This window comes from Anas acuta, chromosome 1 (assembly GCF_963932015.1).
Source record: "Anas acuta chromosome 1, bAnaAcu1.1, whole genome shotgun sequence".
Lineage (NCBI taxonomy): Eukaryota > Metazoa > Chordata > Aves > Anseriformes > Anatidae > Anas > Anas acuta.
In genome coordinates this window covers 81,547,109-81,568,389 of record NC_088979.1, presented here as the reverse complement: position 1 = coordinate 81,568,389, position 21,281 = coordinate 81,547,109, and the positions used below count along the sequence as shown (strand labels likewise).

The following is a 21,281-nucleotide window of genomic DNA, read 5'->3' as shown; positions in this document are numbered from 1 at the left end:
TTAGAGTTTGACATAAGGACAGGATGATTCCAATTAGATGTTCATGCTTTTATTTCACTGGTCATTCCTTTTTTTTTTTCCTGCTTTTCACATTTTTTTTTTTCAAATATAAACTGTTTTGAAGGTCAAAGCCTTACAAGGCAGAACAGGTAGTGAAGTTTCAAATAATTTTGCAGCAATGGTCTATTGCCCACCCATGCTAGGAACCCACAATGTAAAATAACTCAAAAGTCACACTTCAAGCATTCATTGCAGGCCCAGTTTGTCCCCTAGCGGTTTTGTTTTTCAGGATTCATGTCCATATGTGCTCAAATTTGCATGTTGTTTTATGCATCCAGACGAGATAACTTCCTCCTGTTTCTTTCCTTTGGATGGATGCTATGGTTTTATGTGGGGATGAGTGACACTTATGACAGACAGGCTGACAAAACAAGGCAAAACCATGGGAGTCTGCAACATCAACAGTTATGTTGGTGTTTCCATGTCCCTGCTGAGGATGGGAAATGTTTTGCCATCACTCTTCCTACGTACACAGCCCTAAAGTGTTCAGAAGGGCTAAATTTCTCATGAAATGATCTTCAAGTGTTGTGCTGTCATGATAGGGAGAGAAGTTGGACTCAGTTCTCGTACGCCATAGTATAGCATGGAGCCTCTATCAGAAATACAGTGGTGTAGTAGGACCTTTTTTGTGGACTGGCACCTATTTGGAGCAATCAAATCCCCAGCCACTGCAGTCAAAATAGTCTTTTCTCTGTATTGTTAGGATAAATTCCTGCAGTCCATACCATACCTTTCTCTGTGCTTGTCTGCTAACTATGCAGAAAGAGCTAAGCAATCATGCATAATTCATTACTCTTAATTAAAATGTAAATTTATTGTCAGCCTTTTTGGGTAATTAAAGCACCATTGGGGGAATAGGTTTACGTTCTGTATCTGGAGCTCCTTTTGCTAAAATAAACACATGACGCTTTATGCTCTGTTTGAAGAGGTGCAATTGATTACCAAGTGGGACAGAGCTGAACTTCCAGGGGAGGTCCATCAGCTGGCGTGTGTCTAATATTCAACAGAGTGCGAATCCACTTTGCCATAAACTGAGCTGGCTTATTCTCTGTGGAGTTAGATGCCTGCATTTCGGATCTGGCACAGACATAAAGTATTATTTATAGGTATATTTCTCCTCCCCCCTCCTCCCATCCCCTCCCCAAATCCAGCCTTTTATTGGCCTCAAGCTGTTCCTCAGGAGCCTTCAGAGCTACTTTGATGGATTGCTGTGCTTACTGTAAACAGTCGACTTACTAGAGTGTCTTGCAGGTTAGGCTTCATTCTTTGTAGACCTTGAAGCTTCCCATGCAGTTGGGTATCCATTAAACGAAGGATTAAGTGTATAGAAAAAAAAAAAAAAAAAAAAAAAAAAAAAAAGAAAAAGAAAGAAATGCGTCTTCCACAAGGACAGAGTAGTGCGAGGGTGCTCAGCAGGGGACTTGGTTGTAATTGTTAGCATTTTCCCCTTCCTCCCTCGGTGCAATAAAATCTTCAAATTAAAAAGGGATGTAGTAAAGGTGGTCTTGGGGTTGTGGACGAAGTGCAAAGAGCTCCTCATGAAAGAAAACTGCCATGGGGCCACGCAGGGGGAGAGAGAGGGAGAGGCTTCCCGGCTCCCCCTTTCAAAGTGCTGTGGGGATTAGGCGTGTTTCAGCACTGCTCTTTGGATTATTTCTTCCCTCCAACAAAAGCATGACCTCTCTGTCTCTGCCTGTGTCCTGTCTCTGTCTGTCTCTGCCTCCCGCGGACAGGCGGACAGAGGTCATTTCAGCTCTGGGGGAGGGTTTGGTGCTGAAGAGAGACAAAGAAGGGAGGCTCTTTGCTGTGCCATCCCCTGAAGTCACATTATTCTCATGCAAAGGCTACACACATCTCTCTCGGAAGGTCTGGCATTCATTACCTGCCTTCTGCCATAACCTTACGGCTTCAGAAATATGTGGGGAATTTCAGGATCCCATCCCCCAGCCTAATCACCACAGGGGTTGACCATGGTCAAAGCCAGGCCTGAGTGAGCCTCGCCATGCAGCCCGAGGGGGTGTGGGCAGGGTGTGCGCAGCAGGGCGAGGGGCAGGGAGAGGACCAGCATCAGGGCTGGTTGGAAAGGCCATCTCTGGACAGCCGTCAGCTCTGCTGCTGAGGGAAGTACCAAGTGAAACTGATAATTATCTACAGCACGTGTACGAGCTGCAGGCCTTTTGATGTTGGGGCTCATGTGCGTTGAGTTAGCCAGCACATCTTAATCTGATTGTCTTTGCTTTTTTAAATGAAGATTCAGAGAGCTCTTATCTCCCTGTGTCCCTTCCCTGCCTTTGAACTTTTGTTTCACTGACGTTTTCACAGACGCAGCCTTCCCCCTGCCAGGCCCCACCAGGGCCAGCTCACTGAGGTAACATGGCAGGTGCCGCTGGCTCGGCGAAACAAGGAGCTCTTCACCTGCCACCGCCTTTCAGCCTGCGACCTTGAAACCTGTTTCATCGGTGGCACCAGGCAGTAGAAGGGGGAGGCAAAAAGGAGAGACAAAACCCGTGGAAGAGGCTCTGATGGGTTCAATAAAACCCTGGCTGTTCTGGCCTTCCCTGAGCACCAGCCATTTCCTCACGGGTGCAGGGAGTCTCCAGAAAGCAAACCCTAAAACTCATCAGCTCCTCTTGCAAAAGTCAGAGTCTTTGTCCTAACCACAAACACTTCACCAGCACCCCACCCGCCACAAAACACAATAGCTCATTCCCTCCATGGTTCTCCAAGCTTTTCACAGATATTAGTCAACGTTTTCATGTTATTATTACAGCTTTACTTTATTACTCTCCTTTTTTTAATAAAAATGCTCATGCTGCTTTGGCCCATTTTTTTTTTTTATAACCCAGTCTGTTTTAATAGCTGCATATAAGACTGAATTAAGGGGAAAAAATGGATGCGTTTGACTCATTTCAGAATCATTTCTGAAATGTTTTTCCAGCAGTCTTGATGGCCTGCATCCCCCTAGGGAGGCTCAGGTGCTGGCCAGCATGAGCTGACCTTGCTGTAGCTTGGTCCAGGATATAAGCTTTCCCTCTGCATCATGCTGCACTTTTCCTCCTGCCTCTCATTTCAAGTCTGTAGGCATCTGTTGCCTGCAACACAGGCACCTTCAGTGGGTACAGTCCTGCCTGGTGCCCTCAAGAGCCCCTCACATGGCCGGGGAAAGGCCTGGGTAGGGCTCAGGTGCCTGGGGGACGGTGGCTGAGCACACGCGATGGCTTCACAGCATTATCTCACAGCCACACCAGAGTAATCTCTTAGGTGGATTATTTCCAAAGCCACAATGAGAGCGTGCCATTTCCAGAGTCTCATGCAAAGCACTTGTGGAGCCATTTCTCTTTTTGTTTGCCCACCGATAAGGGTTGGCTAAAGGCTGTGAGACTCTCAGCCTCCTCACAAGAAGATCGGCATTGTACGCCTGTAAGGGTAGATATTGATGCTTGTTCTTGGAGCCCAGAGGAGGGTTAAGAGCCCGGCCGTAGCTCATCTGGCTCTGAAGCCCTTTGAGCACTGTCGTCAAGGGAGGAGGCAGCCAGCTGACAACTGCTGGGTCAATCCCAGAACAGCTTGCCAGGGAAGCCTATCAAGTCACAGTAATCGGGTTTGATTTAAATCTTTCTCCTTCTCATCACCCCTTCTGGATTAAGTCATCTCCACCAAAGACGAGAGAGGCTGTCTTGGAAGAAGCACAGACGTGCTCTTGTACAGGTAGGCAAGTCACCATCACTTTTGGATCTTATCGTCTTCATCCCAATTTTACTGCTCCATTGGAGATGACACTAATCTAGGAAGCAGAGGCTTCTGAGCCCGATTATTTCCCCTGGGGTCATCTGATGGATAATGCATGGAGCTCTTACCCCGATACTGCAGTGGCTACAGTGGGGTGTGTGACACTGCAACAAGAGGGACTGTGAATCCTGGCCCTTTGGGAGTGCACATACCGGGGAGGCCATTTTATAGAGTATTTTTTTCTTCATTTTGCACACTGTTTCTCACACTGAAAAAATGCAGCTCTTTACCTGAGGCTACAAGCTAGTACAGGCTTCCCTTGTGACTAAGCAGCACACTGGTTTGCAATACAATGCTTTCTGTGTGGAGCAAGGACATGAGTGCATGGGAGAGCTGGCAACCTAACCTAGCCCGGGTCTGTTCTTTCAGCGTGTCCCACTGCTGTGTCAGGACTGAAGACGTCAGCACGGTGTTGCCTTGCTCGTGGCCTCAGAGGAGGAGGGTGGGTGGAAAAGGTTATCGCAGCACAGAGAAACGGATCTCAATGACAGGCAGCAAAAGCTAGCTGATTAAGTGAATAAGCACCACCTTTGTTGTTGGTACTACTCAGGGAAGAATGGTCTCATGGCATCAGAGTGAGAAAAAGGGAGCTTAAACTGCCCCGGCCTTTTAGGGGGACGGGCAAAAAGGGAGGTTTTCTTTGCAACGTGTAGGAGGATGGCAGGAAGAGTGTTTTCTCTTTGAGACTCATTGCTCTCCCTGTGAGTGTGAGGGAGGCTGCTATATGCAATGCATGTGATCTTGCAGAATAAGAAGGATCACTGAACGGGTGACGCAGGAAAAGGAGGATTACACTGCATGTGATGGCAGAAGGAGGATGGAAGAGCATTCTTGCAAGCAGTGTAAGGATGGGGATTACTAAGGGATTTTCTTGGGGATCTAGGTATAACAAAGAAACTCTACCCTCTGCCTTACACTTGGGGTCTCTGAAAGGGCAATTGAGAGGTCATAAGAAGCCATCTCATGTATGAGTCATGTCAGAGCAAGTACCACTTGCAAGTGAGTGTGATTTTTGGGGCCATACCCAGCAAGGATCACATCACTAGTGGCAGGAGAAGGTGTGGTGGGAAGCTTATTGCAACTGTGACAGTGACTTCTTCACCTTAATTGCAATAACAAAATTCCCTAGCTGGGAGGGGAAGGCTGAAGTTTGGTTGCGAGTCTTTAGAAGTAGCAGCCTCTGTGAATAACCCAGCAAAAATGGTCGAATTTTGGCTGAGTTATGAAGTTCTGACAATGAATAATTGCTGTTGTTTACATAACACCCACGCACAAACCATAAACGTTTGGCTCTTTGACCTTAGCCATGACCACAGAGATCTGCGATAGATGTTCTTCACGTCCTCCCTGCTACACTGCGCTGCTGCCTTCCTTCCAGCTGCCTCAGCAAGGCTGCTCGGGGCAAGGGGGAGAAGCGCTGCGAGTGACACCAACGGCAGGGACAGGGACAGGCTCAGCTTGAGGGGGGAAAACAAAGCTGGCAAGGGGCCAGGCTGCAGGAAACACAAGAGAAAATCAAGGCCCGAGGAACAGAAAAGGATGAAGAGAAGAACTGAAAGGATAATTGCAGATGGGGAGACTAAGCTGTCTGCCAGCTCGGAGGTAAGAGCAGCCTTTGTATTGTACATACAGACTGTTTGCTATCCGCACATCATTTCATAAAGGACAGAGCACAATGCACGCGATGACAGTTGTATTGGCAGAGCAAGAGACAGAAAATTAGCAAACACTGAAGCGGAATTACCAATGGAGGGTCAAATAACAGGAGGGAAAGAATGGGCAAAAAAAAAAAAAAAAACTGGGAGAAAAAAAAAATGTCTTCTATTACAATAAAAAGGCTGTAACAGAAAAAAAAAAAATGTTACATTCTTCCTAAGGGTAAGGCTGATTTCCCCCAGTGCCCTCCCTTGTCCCTGTCACATATCCCCTCACCTCCTGCCCAGTCTTTGTCCTTCCCTGCAGCCAGCCCTGTCCCTCTCCAAGCCCCTGCTGAAGCCCCAACTTCTCCTGCTTGCCACTGCCACCCTGTCTCCCCACCCAGCCTCCCCTCCATCACCCAGCCTTCCTTCCTGCACCCTCGGCCTCCTCCATCAGGAGGGGGAAGGTGGATATCACCCGTGCTGCCACCTCCACTACCCACCACAGCAGCAGGCCAAGCTTCAGCTGAGCCCAAACCTACATGGAGGGAGGCAGAGAAACTGCCCCCCTATTCCCTCGGGGGGCTGGGTGCTGGTGGCAGGGGCACTGCTGCCCTGAGGCCTTCTCCTTTGGTGGCAGAGGACACTCAGGGGCAGGAGGGGATCTCCACAGCAGCACAGTGTGAGGTGCCAGCAGCACAGACGACAGCAGGATTATCCCTCTGCCTGGCAGCAAGGATGAAACCTGACCGGTGGCCACCGCCACAGCGTGCGAGCTGATATTTTTAAAGCTGAAAGGAAAAGTACCGTCCCTGTGTCTCTTCAGGTCCAAGCTGCATTTTGGGACGCCGTGAATGTCACCCTAACTGTTTCACAGCATTAGTCCACCCAAGACTGAGCAGATGGGGATGTGCTCTCCTTCCTTTCCCCCACACAGCGTGGTTGTGCTCTGCTGCTCCCTGTGAGATAGTGAAGGTCAGATCAGCTGGGTGCCTCTTCCCCAAAACCGCTGTGGTTACAGCTGGATGGGAGCCACAGGAGGGTTTTCGGAAAACAGACAGGGAGTAAATAGGCTGTTCTTGCCTTCCTCCTCAGTTGTGAGGAGAAGCAAGGGCAGGCCCACACCGTGGCCTCCCTCAAAATGGTGGGGCCTGGGCAGCAGGAAGCTCAGCAGGAGCAACCCCCTGAGCATCTCCAGTGGGTTTTGGAGTGAACTCTCTGCTCACGCCCATGCTAGCTGGTCAAATGCCAGCTGGGTATTATGTGTTAGTGTTTCACTTACAGCACAGACAACCCGGCTGATCTACCTAAAACAAAGCAACTTTCGTTTGCAGCCCTGGCTAAAATATGTGCCTTCATCAAGGTGTAAAAGGGCCTGCATGAGAGAGTTTTCCTTTACTTCTAGCAGTTAACCATGCACAAAATGGTTTCAGCCTGGAAAGGAGAAAGCTCAGGGGGATTTTATCAAGTATATAAATAACTGAAGGGAGGGTCCCAAGAGGATGGAGCCAGGTTCTTTGCAGTGGTGCCCAGTGACTGAACAGGAGGCAGTGGGCACAAAGTGAGATACAGGAGGCTTTGTCTGAACACCACTAAGCACTTCTGTGCTGTGAGCAGGACCAAGCACTGGCACAGGTTTTCCAGAGAGGTTGTGGAGTCTCTCACCTTGGAGATCTTCAGAAGTCATCTGGATGTGGTGGTCCTGCTTGAACAGGGGGTTGGAGGAACAAGAGGAAAATCCAAGCCCCTACTGACCTTTCTTTTATCAGGCTTAAAAAGGAAGCCTCTGCCCTTCAGGCTGGAAGTGGACTCATGTCAGACACCAAATCCCACAACATCTACTCAAACAAATCTGAGGTGAGTGCTACGAGAGCAATTCTGTGTGAGGATGCACTCCAGCATTTGACCAACAGCGGTAGATAGATAGGTAATTCTGTTAGCAGTGAGAAGTGTAGGTAATTTGTTGTGGGAATTTGGGATTGTAGCCACAGTGGCTGCAACAGAAACTCTGAGCTATCCCTGCTTAATTAGAAACATAGCTGGGTTTTGTCAAGGCAGGTAGCTTCTCTGATGCCTGCTAATGGACTAAATTGCATTTGTTTAGACTGGAGAGTTTTTTTGGCCACCCTGACTGCTGGGAATAAGAACCAGACTGGGCCCCGACATAACCAAATATATCTCCCAGTTACTCATTCAGGGGTTAGAGATGTTGCAACCTGCCAGCTGCTGGGCACGTATTTCCCATTACAGCTTCCCCATTGACCACACTTAGCTAGAACTCGGTCTGATCCCGTGTCTTGGTCTGATCCTACAGCCTGGAGATGTCCACACAGCTCTGGGCAAATCGAGGTGCTCAGCCAGTCTGAAGGTCTTTGCTCCCCCTGCCCAAGCATAGGCACTGGTGCCTTCAAAAGAACATCCACATCCTGTTGAAGAGAGAAAAGCTCAAAGGAAAGGGCAGATGCTGGAGCGTTGCTGTGTCCTGCGTCCTGCTGAGGCGTGTCCCATGCTGTCACAAGCATTTCTGATGAAAAATTGGAGCAGCTACTGAAGCTGAAGTGACGAAGTGCAAACACCTGTCTGCCGAGAAGCATTACAGCACCTAGTTTCGCTCACAAGGCATTCAGAGCTAAGGTCATTCCTTTTCCTGGCCGCCCGCCAGGTTGTCCCTCTCCTGGGGGACACCACTGCCTTCAAGGATCTCAGTTCTCTCTGTCTCTGCAGCTCTCCTGGCTCCAGCTGGCCCAAGCAAGAAGAAAGAAAAGGGGAGATTTCCCAAACTTGCCTCCCCTGGTCTGAGAGGAGCTGACAAAAGTAAGCTGCAGAGCCAGGAGCTCAGCATTTCACTTCAGCTGTCTCGCTTCCTTTAGCTACTGTGCTGAGTGCTGTTATTGGACTTGTTGCTCCCAAAAGCATCACTTTTAGGACTAACTCCAGAATGACTATGAAATAAAGGCAGCTTACGATCCAGGCATAGTTCCTAAGGTTTCTAACCCTATCAGAGCGGTTGAATAATGAGAACAAGAGGCAGAAACCATCTGGAACAAATCCTTCAGCCTCCAGCACACAGTGTTTTGATATTCCCCCGTGACCTGAAAGCCAGTCCAGAGCTACTTCACCTACCCAAAGCACAGATGTCCTCATGGATGGGAAAGCTGTGCCTTTCTAGCACAGCTGAACTCCCCTGCTGCATGGGAAGAGCTTTTAGAAAAGGTGCAGACAAGATTTTTTGGTCCAAGGACTTTGTGGGGTATTCTCTTCACCTTCTGCGGGGGGCTGTGCACAGAAGCACTGAGAAATTGTCTGGTATCCAGATACTGTCTGGGAAAATCGGAGAGGATCAGTCTAAACTGTGTCCAGGGGAAAACCATGCTAACAGCCACTCAGCAAGGCTGAATGTCCTTGGCAGCTATTAATTATTATCAGCCCTTTACTTCGACAGAGTGTGTGAGAGGCTTTCGAATGCAGCATTCCACAATCCCTGCACAAGCGATTATTGATTTGGCACCAAAAAAAAATAAAAAATAAAAAATGAGGGTGATAAGTTTCTGTTTGGAGTGGGCTGGAAGGACATAAATAAAACCATAAAGTCAGGAAAGTATGTGCTTCTTTTGAAGGACGTGTTGCTTTTTGCTCGTTGGGTTTAACTATTCCTTCCCATCAAGGTCTCCTTCCTACTTTTGGGAGGCAATTGATGGATGGGGAGGAAGCTTCCCTTTGACGTATTTCGTTGAGGAATCTCGAATTAGTGGTCACGGCTTGCTGGCAAAGAAATCTAACATTAATTTCTTTATGGATTTAGATACAGTCCTTTTATAACAATTTTCGGAGGGCCCTTGACCGAGTTTGTCCCTGTAAATTTTTCCATTGTTCCCCAGGATCCTTAGTGGTGGGAAAGAAACACACCGCAGCTGTAGTGCGAGGCTGTTGGATCTCTAACAGGGGAAAAAGCAGGGATCTTAATAGCTCTTGTCCTAATGAGCCTTGATCTTTGGCACTATGGTATGCCTCGCAGTTCCCTGGCATGGCAGAAAACCGAACCACCCCCACTTGCACAATAGCAGAAGCCAAGCTAGTGATTTGCCTTTAATTTGCAGTTTGTGTCCCGCTCTCCCCTTCCCCTCGCCCTCCTCCTTTTGTGCTCCTCGTTGGCGCTGCAATCAGAGGTGGGTTAGCTTAATGCCACTGTGATTCAGGTTTTGATAACCGCCACCATCTGGGATGAATCAGAGAAGATGCGGCGGGGAGGAATGGCTCACGAGGAGGTGACTTTCCCTTTCCAGCCTTTAAGCACGACGGAGCTGGTGGGAGCCACCGGGCACTTTGCAGGAGCCATCCTGGGCTGCGGGATGGGCCAGCCTGGTTGTGGGCTGGTCCCTGCCAGCTTGCCAGGGAAGGGTCTCAGGCAAATTTCACGTCCTAGCATAGACCTGGACTATTTCTCTGAGGTTTTCCTTTATTTTCTTCCTCCTCGTTACCAGAAGAGCCCTGCACATGCCCAGCAGGTGGCACTCCACCATGGTTTTGCACTGAAAAGCCCCTCAAAAATAACCTGGCCCATCTCAGGGGGCACCAGTGCGGCTGCTGGCCTGGGAAAAGCCATACTGGGGCACGCATTTTGAGAGGATGGGCAGGAAGGGCTTGGGAGGGCAGAGGATGCTCAGCATCTGTGCATCTCTGGAGAGGAGCTTCCCTGCCTGCGGTCACGTCGGTCAGCCTGGCACACCACCTCCATCTCAGCACCCATTGCCGTAGCTGCAGAATCATCCCTTTCTTGGTCTCCTACTTATTTCATGACTCAGTGCTCCCCCGACTAAAAAGTATGGCTCAGAGCATCTCCTCGTCAGGAGAGTCAGGGAGCGAGCCCTTGATCCACCAGGCTTCTAGAGCTCGCCTTCGCAGAGCGTGACAGGATTACTCTTACGATTGCTAGAAAATGTTAAAAATAAAGGCAGGCCTGCCAGATTCACTCCAGTGAATAGTAAGCCCTGACTTCGTGAGTTTAGTCATTTTTTATTTATTTATTTATTTTTTTCTGAGCTAATTCCCTCAGATAGCTCTCCCTTTTGTCATTTCTGCTGGCTGTTCACCCAACTCCGTGCGGTGACAGATGCCGTGCAAGGACAAACTCACTGCCTCCCCGGTGCTAGATGAAGCCCAAAGCTCAGCTGTTCTCACCTCCTGTGGATAGCTGTATACCTCGGTGAGCTGGGATATTACTTTTTCTGTTGTTGTAAGCAGGCTTTGGGCTTGGAAAGCAGAAAGCTGCTGCTTGGCACCAGCAAGAAACTACAGCTCCTGGGGTCAGTGCCTCCGCTCAGGTTCCTTGCGCGAAACGGGAGTGGTGCAGGGAAGACAACACCACCCTACAGGACTGCTGAGCCAACAGCCACAGCTTCCCACCAAGCACTTTGCCTGCGAGGATTTAGATTTCACCGGTCTCCTTTTCCCTTCTGACATTTCAAAAAAGTTCGGGCTGGTGAAAATTTGTGCTGCCCTTTGGAAACGGTTGCCTCCACGGTCCAGATTTCTATCTGAAGGACGTGAGATGACAGGGAATAAGTAATTTGTTATTTCTGTTGCGTGCAAGTGCGTGCTTTTCACTTTTAAATGTATTTTTGGGGGTTGTTTCATGCACAGAGGTGCGATTATTGGGCTTTCAGTATCCTTTGTCGTCTAGTATGAATGGCACTGCTTACCGCTGGTACATGGCAGGTGGCAAATACCCAAGCCTGAGCTTTGAACCTGTGTCAGAGGAGCAATACATCTCTTTACCTCGGCAGAAACAAGCCTTGCACTGAACACAGAGTTTATCAATTTGTTGTGTCTGCAGTTTAGGTCCAGGTCTGTGCACAAAACTCCTGCAGGTGGGCACACCAGGAGGCTCTGAAAGCACTTCAGCTTCGTCCCCATAACACCCAAAGTTTGGGCTCTGGTGCTTCCTGGGTTCTCTCCATCACAGACACCACCTCAGCTTCATCTCTTCCCCAGAAGTAAAATGAACTGAAACTGCCCATGCTGGACAACCTGCAGACACGAGGGGAGGCTGCTTCATGGCTCGCCCTGCTAGCCACCCTGGGTGGCACGTAGCTACAGATAATTACGGGGGGCTTGCAGGGCACAGACCTTGAGGCATTTTTGCCTCCCTGGACCTGTTCCAGCCTGGTTTCGCGTGCACACAGCGCTGATCTCAGGGCTGTGATCAAAGAAGGGACTCGCAACCACGCAATTCCCTTTCCACGTGGCTTCCTAGGTTGTCCACCACAGCCTGACTGAAGCGCAAGACACAAATCCCAAAGAAGTCTGTGGGACACGGCACTGTAAACTCATCACACGATAACCTAAGTTGAAGGGATGTCAAAAATAGGCAGGGAAAGAAAAATAGTAAGGGTAGGTACAGCTCATGCACAGCCAAGAGGTCTCCTCGGGCTTCTTCTGCCTGCTCTTGTTGCAGGCAAGAACCTCACATATGCTGGCAACAGGAGGGAGAAGGTAACTTCTTATGCGTGTAGTAGTCTTGAATGTTGTCACAGCAAATGAACGAGCACCAAAAAATGAGCACATAAATGAGCACAAAAGCACAAAAACAGCCCTCACCGCTGGGGTAAGAGCCTGCAGGTCAGGTCTCTCCAGAGCAAGAGCAGATGCCTTTCTGGTGGGTGCAGCGTTTCTCGTGGCATATCTGCTCTGTGGGCACGCAAAGACCTTTCTCTGCAGGACTGTCATTTCAGCATCTTTCACTGGAAGCTCTGTTTCTCCTTAAAGTCAGCAGAAGCAGCCCTGCTGTTGGCTCAGACAGGGGCAGGATACGTGTGCCTGTGGGATTTTTTCCCTACAGAGCACGAAGGAAAAAGGGGCTCGTTCCGTAAATGCAATCCAACTGACCCAAACTGACCACAGCCTTAGAGAAAGGAAAGAAGGGAAATTGTGTGTATACGATATTTGGTTCTTGCCATCTCAGGCGGCTGATGCAAACCTAATGAAAAGCTGCACTTCTCTCGCAGGCTGAAATGCCAGCTCTGGGTGCTGCTGCGATAAGCAGCTCCCAATTTAACCGAAGGAGAGGACACAATAGCAAAGACAAAGAGACAAAATGTGCTGCTTTCACTTCAGCATTTCATCCCTGCCATCCCTCCTGCCTTGTCTCTTGCAGCTCCCCCCTTGATACTTCACCTGGGAGCCGGAGGGCTGCGTGCACACACATCCAGACAAACCCAGCCTACTTTTGCATCACACCCGGCAGGCCCCCAGCCCCGCCATCCTCCCGTATCACCCCTCACTGTGTGCCCTGTGTCTCTGCAGACCCCTCGGGCTCAGCACCACCGCCACAGGGGCTCACAAGGCAGGTGTCCCAATTTCCAGCCCCGCCAGCAGCCCTGGAGCGGCGCGGCTGCAGAGAGCGATAAGCCGCTCGGCAGCACCGCATTTATCTCTCCCCGGCGGCGGCAGCGGGCAAGAATCATTTCTCCTTGACCCTGGGCACGCCAGGAGGGCTGCAGCCGAAGCTATCTCAGACACCAGCTCCTGCAGGAGCAGCCCGAGCATCCTCCTCCCCCCCCGAGGATGAAGGGGCTGGGGGGCCATGGTGGATTTGCCCCGAGGTGGCAGCCACCCATCCACTTTTTTTTAACACCCCACCCCCCTCAATCTGCTTTCTTGCAAAAATGAAGGAGTTTTAATCATGTGAGTTGCCATCTGGAGGTCAGGCCGCTGTGAACAATGAGCTTAGGCCGTAATTATATTTATTTTGGGTTGGTTTCTTCACACAGCTCGTTTTAATGCCTTGGGCCTCCCCAGTACATTCAGCTGAAGGAGCAGAGTTAATTGGAGGAGTCTGGCTCAAATACTGAAGGTTACTTGAAACCTGCAATTTCAGGCAGATTAAAGAAATCTATGAGAGCACTCAAACGAACCACAGATCCTAAAGGGTGCCCGTAGTACAACTCCTATTAGCTCGCAGCGTACCGCAGACCTGGAAAAATGCTTGCAATGAATTTTGGTTGCAGGAGAAGCTAAAAACCTGTGGTTTAGAAACTGCCCGTGCCAATGAATTGACCTGCCGGCCGCGACACAGCCTTGGCTCCCTTGCTAACACGATTGTTTTACAACAGCTGGGGAAAGACTTTGCAGGGTAAGGAGTTATCTGTAACACCTTTAAGATAAGACATTTAAGAAACACCTTCTCCCCACAGGTTCCTCGCCTTCTCCAACCCCTCACAGCAGTCCTCTCACCCTCCTCCTGCCCCTAGCCCATCTCCTGCGGATCACTGGCTCCCTCAGCAAGATGAAGGGCATCCGGGAGGGACAAGGGGAAGGACAAGAAAGGCAACTTGCTTAAAGCCAGTTGTCATGCTGGAGGGAACAGCAGAGAGAGCCGCTGGCAAGTCGGTGTGTGATTAAGCTTGACCCAATGGTTGGTCCTGTCCCCGTGTGGGAGCGATGCCCTTTCTGGGGGAGAGGACAGGGATGTGTGCCCAGGCCTTGTGGGCTAACAGGCCACAAGCTCAAAAGAGACTGTCGTCCTTTTGTCTGTCCTGTGTTTTGTGTACGCTGCTCTTTGTGGCTGGAGAACCATAAGAGACCTCGTTAAACACAGGATCCGCTCGGCGTGTTCACCTCGTGCTCCTGGGACGATGAGGTGGCCAGGAGGAGCTGAGGTCAAGAGGTGAAGCTACTTTGGGTTGTAGATTGGAACTTATCGGTCAAATAAAGATGAATGGCCTGGTAATGAAGAATGGCAGCACCCTCAGATGTGTTGTGCCCTGCGGTTGTGTCCTCCTCACACTTCGCCCATCTCAGTTCTGTTGCTGAGAAAGCTTTCCCCAGGAGAGATCTTGCAAGAAAGAGAGAGAGAGAGAGAGAGAGAGAGAGAGGGATAGAAAAAAGATAAAGGAAGGAAGGAAGGAGGGAAGGAAGGAAGAGAGAGAGAGAGAGAGAGAGAGAGAGAGAAAGAAAGAAAGAAAGAAAGAAAGAAGAAAAGGAAGGAAGGAAGGAAGGAAGGAAGAAGGGAAGGAAGGAAGGAAGGAAGGAAGGAAGGAAGGAAGGAAGGAAGGAAGGAAGGAAGGAAGGAAGGAAGGAAGGAAGGAAGGAAGGAAGGAAGGAAGGAAGGAAGGAAGGAAGGAAAGAAAGAAAGAAAGAGAAAGAAAGAAAGAAAGAAAGAAAGAAAGAAAGAAAGAAAGAAAGAAAGAAAGAAAGAAAGAAAGAAAGAAAGAAAGAAAGAAAGAAAGAAAGAAAGAAAGAAAGAAAGAAAGAAAGAAAGAAGAAAGAGAAGGAAGAAGAAAGAAGAAAACATTCACAGTTGTCTCTGTGAGGGCCTCTAAAATGCAGTAGTTCTGATTAGAGTTTCTCTGAATTGAGGAAGAAAGTCTGCTTTTATTTTGACACTTTTTGTCTGTTGCCCTTTAGGAAATTTCAGTCAGCTGTGCCGTTTTGCCTTTCATCCCATAGTTCTGCTGCTTTGACATTCAGGTTATGGACCAGGAACACACTGGCACCAGTGACAGCCATTGTTTTCATCACAATGCTTGGGTTGCAAGCTCGTCGGGGAAAATTGGCATTCAATTCATGGCAACTGTTGCAAAATCCCAACCATCGCAAAGCAAATGCCCCGTCTTTCTTCTGGTTTCTTGTCTCCCAGGGAATGTCTGGTACTGTGAGCACTTTGCTGGGAGCCAGCGAATGACCCAAAATTTATTTTATTTTTCAGATGAATAGTGGCTTTGTTTGGATAGTCCGTGCGCAACGATGTCAACATTAAGGTGAAAAGTACTGGAGGGGAAGAAAGTACAGCAGGACGATGAAGGAGAAAAGAGAATGAGGAGTAATTGTGAGTGGAGGAAAAGGAAGGAGGTGGCTAGGAAGAAATGGTAAAGGCAGCAGCAGAAGTGAGAGAGGGAAGGGAAACCAAAATCCCCAGTCCACAGCAGGAATCGACGTGCCTTCACCTTAACCCTCACGTGGGGGTGAGGAGGGCGGGCAGCCAGTTATACCATGGGTGGCTGAATAACCAACGAGTCCTTACTGTTAACAGGGGCTTGAAATCTTTCTTTGCTCTCAGACTACCCAGCCCTCTGAGACCATCCAGCCAAAAGCCCATTTATTTTTCTCTCAAGCACGGTTGTATTAATAGAAGCAGCTCAGGAAGCCCTCATCCCAGCACAGTTTCAACACTTTAGACAGCAGGGGGTCTTAATGGGATCTCCTCCATCCAGGGTGCCATTAGCTTCCTCCCTGTCTCTCCATTTTCCCCTTTCTAATAAAATGCTAGTCTAAACACACACTGGGGTGTTAAGAGGAGTGATTTCTACACGGGATGTGTGTGTGTATGCATGAAGGAGCTCTGACTTGTTCAAGCCTTTAGCTTTGAATGTTTTCACCCTTGTCAAAAAAAAAAAAAAAAAAAGAAAAGAAAAAAGAAAATCCTACAAAGCCTGGGTGCCACGGTGCCCCTGTGGTAACCCTCACGGGGCCTGACGCTGCCCAGCTCGGCGCTGCAGCATCCCAGCCAGGCTGAAAGATTTTTCCTCTCTTCCTTGGCCTGATTATTGCCTGGCTTCTTGCTCTAGCTGTCTTATCTCACTATTTACCAACTAACCTGGCACACTGACCTTTTGGACTTCGTGCCGGCTTTTTCCTCCTTCTTCCCAGAAATGACGGCCGGCTTTCTGCGCAAACGCAGCCGAGCATCACAGGGCTTCTGCTCAGGAGACCATGCTTTCTGGACAAAACGAGCTACTGGCTGCACATTTCCAGGCAACTGGGGCATCACGAGGATGCACTGTTCAACTGCTTCCCGACATGAAGCTGCATGACGGCTCGCAAATTCAAAGAAAAGGAGTCCTCTCCGTACACCCACCTCCTGCCCCTGGTTTCCTCCCATTTCTCTTGAACCATTTGGAGCCAGAAAGACTGCAGACAGCTTTCCCACTGGAGCTGTAGGGAGCAGCTTGCTTCCACGTATGTGCCAGCCTGGGCTGCATCGTGCCTCATTGGCCGTGTTTCGCTGGGCTCCCGCACCCGTGTGTCCAGCAGCTCTCCCCCTCCTGCAGTGGGGAGAGGATGTGAATCGGCAGCATTAAGGCAAACACTTCGCATCCCCTCAGGTCTTTGCACTTCCAGCTGTCCAAAATCAGACTTTCTTGCCCAGCCAGAGCGTTGTGACTATGGAGCAGAGCCCCCCAGGAACTGTGGTTGGTGTCAGCACGTGCCTTGAAACAAGCCTGTGTCTGGGACAGGAGGCAGAGCAGATGTGGACACTACTATCGTACCAGCCTCTTTCCTTTCTGTCTCTTTTGTTCCTCCGAGTTCGTATTTTTGTGGGTAAACCCAAGCAATGCATGGCTTTGCTTCTTACTGTCACACACTTGGGCCACCCCAGGGAGTCACGACGCAGATTTTCCATTAGCGTCAAACGTACAGGGATTTATGAACTCCCATAACCTGGAGCTGATGAGAGCAGATTAGGGAGCAACTGTTTTTAGATAACTCGCATACCTAAGAAATCAGCTAATATAGGGCTGCCTGCTGACAGGTCACTTATTTCCCAAAGAGCGTGAGAGAATACCATGGTGACCTCCTCTTGTTCTATTGTCACTTTATTATACACAGGCACGTATACGTGGAGGGTTTGCTATTCATTTCTCTCCCTCCTCACACTGAGCTAATGCCCCAAGCTTTGTGCAGAAATCCTGCCCTAGGACTTCTCCTTGGTACGTCCCTTTGCATTGTGTCTGCACCGAAACACAAGACCAGACACATCCCTTTAATTTTAATATTGATAGCCATGCCAGTGGGTCCCAAAATAAATATATCGCCTTCACCACCTCCTCCAGATGGATTCAGGCTGCCAGTACCCTGTGTGAGTCTTGCCCATCTTCATTGCTGTAGGTTACCTCGCCCTCCAACCACTCTGCTAGGCAGAAAGGGTTGTCCCGTGTTTATATGTCCCACGGCAAACCATGTCCCACACCACAGAGTGTGAGGCTTTAAGGTGAGTGTCTTGTGCCTGGTCATGCAAGAATCCCCCCCCTAGCAAAATGGATACCTCCAAACCCGGTGCCTTTGACACGGGATCATCGCCGCGTCCTTAGCAATGCAGATTGTTTGTTTTTAAGAAAAGTTTGGTTTAAAGCCCGCTGTTCCTTCCAGGATCGTGTCGGCGATCTTTAGCCAGGGGAAGTGACGAGAGACGTCCTCGGCCTTGGTGCTTTACCTGATGGAGGGGTTGTAAAGCATCAGAGCTTCCAGGAATGAGACACGTGGATTTTTTATTTTTTTTTTTCTGTAAGAAACACTGCTGTAAGGTTTTTCTGCCATGGGGAAGCAGAGCTAGCAGCCTCCCAGCACTCCCCCGTGCCACTTGAGGGATCCTAGCAGCGCAAAGCCACGCACAGCTGCTCACTGCCAAGGTCAGCACCGCTCAGGCTGGGAGAAAACCTCCCCAAGATACCCACGACAGCCTTGTCCAGCTCAGATGCCCCTGCGTGCTTCGCATTTCTCAGTCGAGCCTGCAGCCCTGGGTCAAGTATTTCCTGGAGGAGCAGGCATTCAAGTACAGCCACCGATGTCAGCATCAAAAGCCCAGAGCATTTGGAGAGAAGATGGATGGACCAAGCTGAAATGTTGATGCAGCTTGCCATGACCTCAAGCAAAATTGAAGTAGATCTGGTGAATGGAGCTTGAAAATGTACATTTCTCCCCACTCTGCTGCAAGGGATGGCACCTACTCTGTAGGTCCTGGACCTACTCTGCTGAATTTCTGGGAATGGTCACAAGTGGCTTGGAAGTAGAAATGAGCTGGGAAGTGTCTGCCATCTGCCCCAGCCATCACTGCTGTTCTCGTTAACCCCAGGCTGAAGCGGGCATCCCTGCTGGCTGGATCTGTGTGACCTGCTGAGGGAAGAGAGAGTCCTTTCTCCCCCTGAGTGGAAGTAACAGGGCACAAGTGCGATTTTCCAGCAGATGGCAGGTCCATGGAAAGCAATGCTGGCTTAATGAGTTGTGTGCCACACGCCTCCCAGAGGAAAGCAGTAGCAAGCTAAGGATTTCAAAACTTACTACTCCGGGTCATGATCTGAGCTGCTTAAAAATCCAAATGGTGCCTGGGAGGCCTGACAGGGGCAGAAAGAGCAGCCTGGAGCCCTGCATGTCTTTATATTTTCTGCTTCAGGTGTTTTGCTCCGTTTTGGAAGAGGCAGACTAGGGGAGAAGAGGGAGTGCTGTCAGGCAGCTGGTTTAGCACCAGGAATCCCCCAGGTTGTGACCAGACCAAGTTGCCTGGTGTATGACACGCCTGCTGTATTCTGCAAAAGCACTCTGGTGCTTTTTCTGGTGCTTTTTTTTTTTTTTTTTTTTCATTTCAGACCGGCTGCTGGGGCTGCGCTTTGATTAGCAGCTCTGCACACTTCTGCCTCCTGGGATCAGCCCAGCCACTGCAGTCACTTTTGGCATCCGCAACGGAGGAAACATCTCCTGCCAGAGGCCACCAGATTCCAGCCTCCCCCTTGCTGTCAGTCTGTGTTTTCTTCTGCTCCTGCCTCATCTCTTATCTTCCTTTCCATCCCCGGGAGCGTAGCTCATGCCTCCGCAGATCCCTGTGCAGATCACATTCATCTCTTCTTCGTTATCTCTGAGGGACAGCTGACCTGGAGAGAAAGGGTCAAACCCGAGCAAACCCTGGTAGCACTACCCTGCTTTTTTTTTTTTCCTCGCTCTGAGCCTCTTTTCTGAACCCTGAAGTTTGGAAAAGGTGGTTGCAATTGTGGCTTGAACAGCTCAGTTGGATAAACCATTAGTCCTTTCCTGCTGTAGTTAAAGGCTTTGCAACCCTACTCTGGATGAATTGTCTTTTTTTGTTTCTTTTTTTTTTTTTGAGGTTTTTGCTGTTTAACTTGGCTTTTGTGTGCATGAAATGTAGTGGAATGGATTACGGATGTGTGCAAAGATCTGTAAATAGCTGTTTCTTGCTTACAGCTGTGACTGTGTACTGTTTATCATGCTAAACGCATTCATTATTTCTTCCAGAATCAGCTATTGTTAAGTATTTAAAAACTTTTTTTTTTTTTTTAAAGAAGTAGGAGAAAATCAAGCAAGGTAGGGGTTAGTGTTTTCCTTTTAAGACTTAGTAGTAAAAAGTCAGGCACAAGCCAAGGCTTTTGGACAGTCTTACATCCCTTGAAAATAATATGCCAGGTTAAAACTAATCATATAAAGAACCTACTTTTAAGAATATGCTTTTCTACCATTTTACACTACCAGAGCTTTTTTACCTTTCATGTGTCCCCTCTGTAATGGACATATGGAATTCCTAGGAAATGGTTTTTCACCCAGAAAAAAATACTGATAAACCATCAAATACGCTGCGTTACTCCTGGAGAGGGAAAGCAGTCAAAGGAAAGCGAGCAGTGAGTTGGCGAAACAAGTGATTCTCCTTTAAGCAAAAGGAAAAATGCATGATATTTTGGGGGAGTTGCTAGTAATTAATTTATATATTTGACTTCAGTCATTTGTTTTAAACTTTGACCGTTTCCGTAAGATATTAATGACAGGAGTTTGGACTCGCTTGTCCTGGTATGTCATGCCTGCTTACTAACTGTAAAACAAACACAATTTTAAAATGACCTGGAACGAGATCCAATTTTTAAATGACAATTTTAAAAGATGACTTGCATTTCACCCTTAGATGTAGACTGAATGTTTTCAAAATATCCTTCATGTGCTAGCTCTTTTTTGGTCTGTGTTCTTAAGAAGCTCGTGGAGCCTGGCATCGTGTTCCCCACGTGCACGAGGCACACGTGCTGCACCTCTTCTGCTTGACCCGAGGTGTTTAGAAGAAGACCCAATGAGTGTGTTGAATCTGCATTAATCACCCTTTGCTGCCTGGAGTTTCAGCGTGAAGCACTTCCTTGTCGTGCCCATCAAGACAGGAATATCATTGCTAACAAACTCCTGGAGACCCAGCTCACATGGATGGAGCCTGTGCAGCGTTTGTCACGTTGGGTTTGAACTCTGCTGCAGCGACAGAGCCCCACGAAGACACCGGCAGCTTTATCCACGTCCAGCCAAGCCTGTCGGTGCTTTATTTGCACAAGCCTTATCTAGCCTACCCCAATTGCATGCGAAGGCTTTTTGCTCCTGTGGCCTGATCTCTGCTATCTGCCATGCAGAGCGTTAAAAACGCCCTGGCCTCTTGTACCTTTTCGTAAAGAAGGCGCCGTGCAGGGCAGATAAGGGGCAATGCATGGCAGAGGCTTGGCAAACACTTTATGGTGCCACTGCCTCTGCGAGGCTGGGAGGTACAGCAGGCACGGAGTGTGCCTAAGGAACTGCGCCACGATTGCAAAACGCCGAGCGGCAAGGTAGTTAGGGCCATTTTCCGGGCATGGACAATTGCACAATTTTTACCCCAGAAGCACTTAAGTCAACCTGCTTTGTCTGCCAGAGGTGGTACCACGCTCACCTACACGCAGAACCAGCCTTGGGTTGGGATAGGGACAGAGACACCTTACACCTTGTGCTGGACATAAGTAGCACCCAGCCAGATCCAAGACACCGTGGAGCCAGGTGCTCACCCAATCCAGCCTGGTCACATTCATGTCAAGCTTGGCAGGTGTCTGAAAGAGCCACAGCACAGCCCAGGCGGCGGTGGCATCCTCGCAGGGCAGCAGGCAGGTGTGCTTGGGCGTGCCTGCCTTCCGCAGGTATTTTATAAACACAGCGTGCCGTCCCACTTGCCCTAAATACGCATTACAAAGCGGGGAGTTATGTGTACCAAACACAGCTCTGCAGCGCGCAGCT

The 21,281-nt window shown here is 49.2% G+C and overlaps 1 long non-coding RNA gene across 1 annotated transcript; it reads left to right on the top strand.

Moving 5' to 3' along the window:
• Positions 1-4,203: 4,203 nt before the first annotated feature.
• LOC137857969 (uncharacterized) lies at positions 4,204-9,084 on the top strand. The gene is made up of 5 exons (XR_011097444.1): positions 4,204-4,291; positions 4,597-4,691; positions 5,154-5,451; positions 7,256-7,343; positions 7,801-9,084. It is a non-coding gene; the product is annotated as an uncharacterized lncRNA (long non-coding RNA).
• Positions 9,085-21,281: the final 12,197 nt, after the last annotated feature.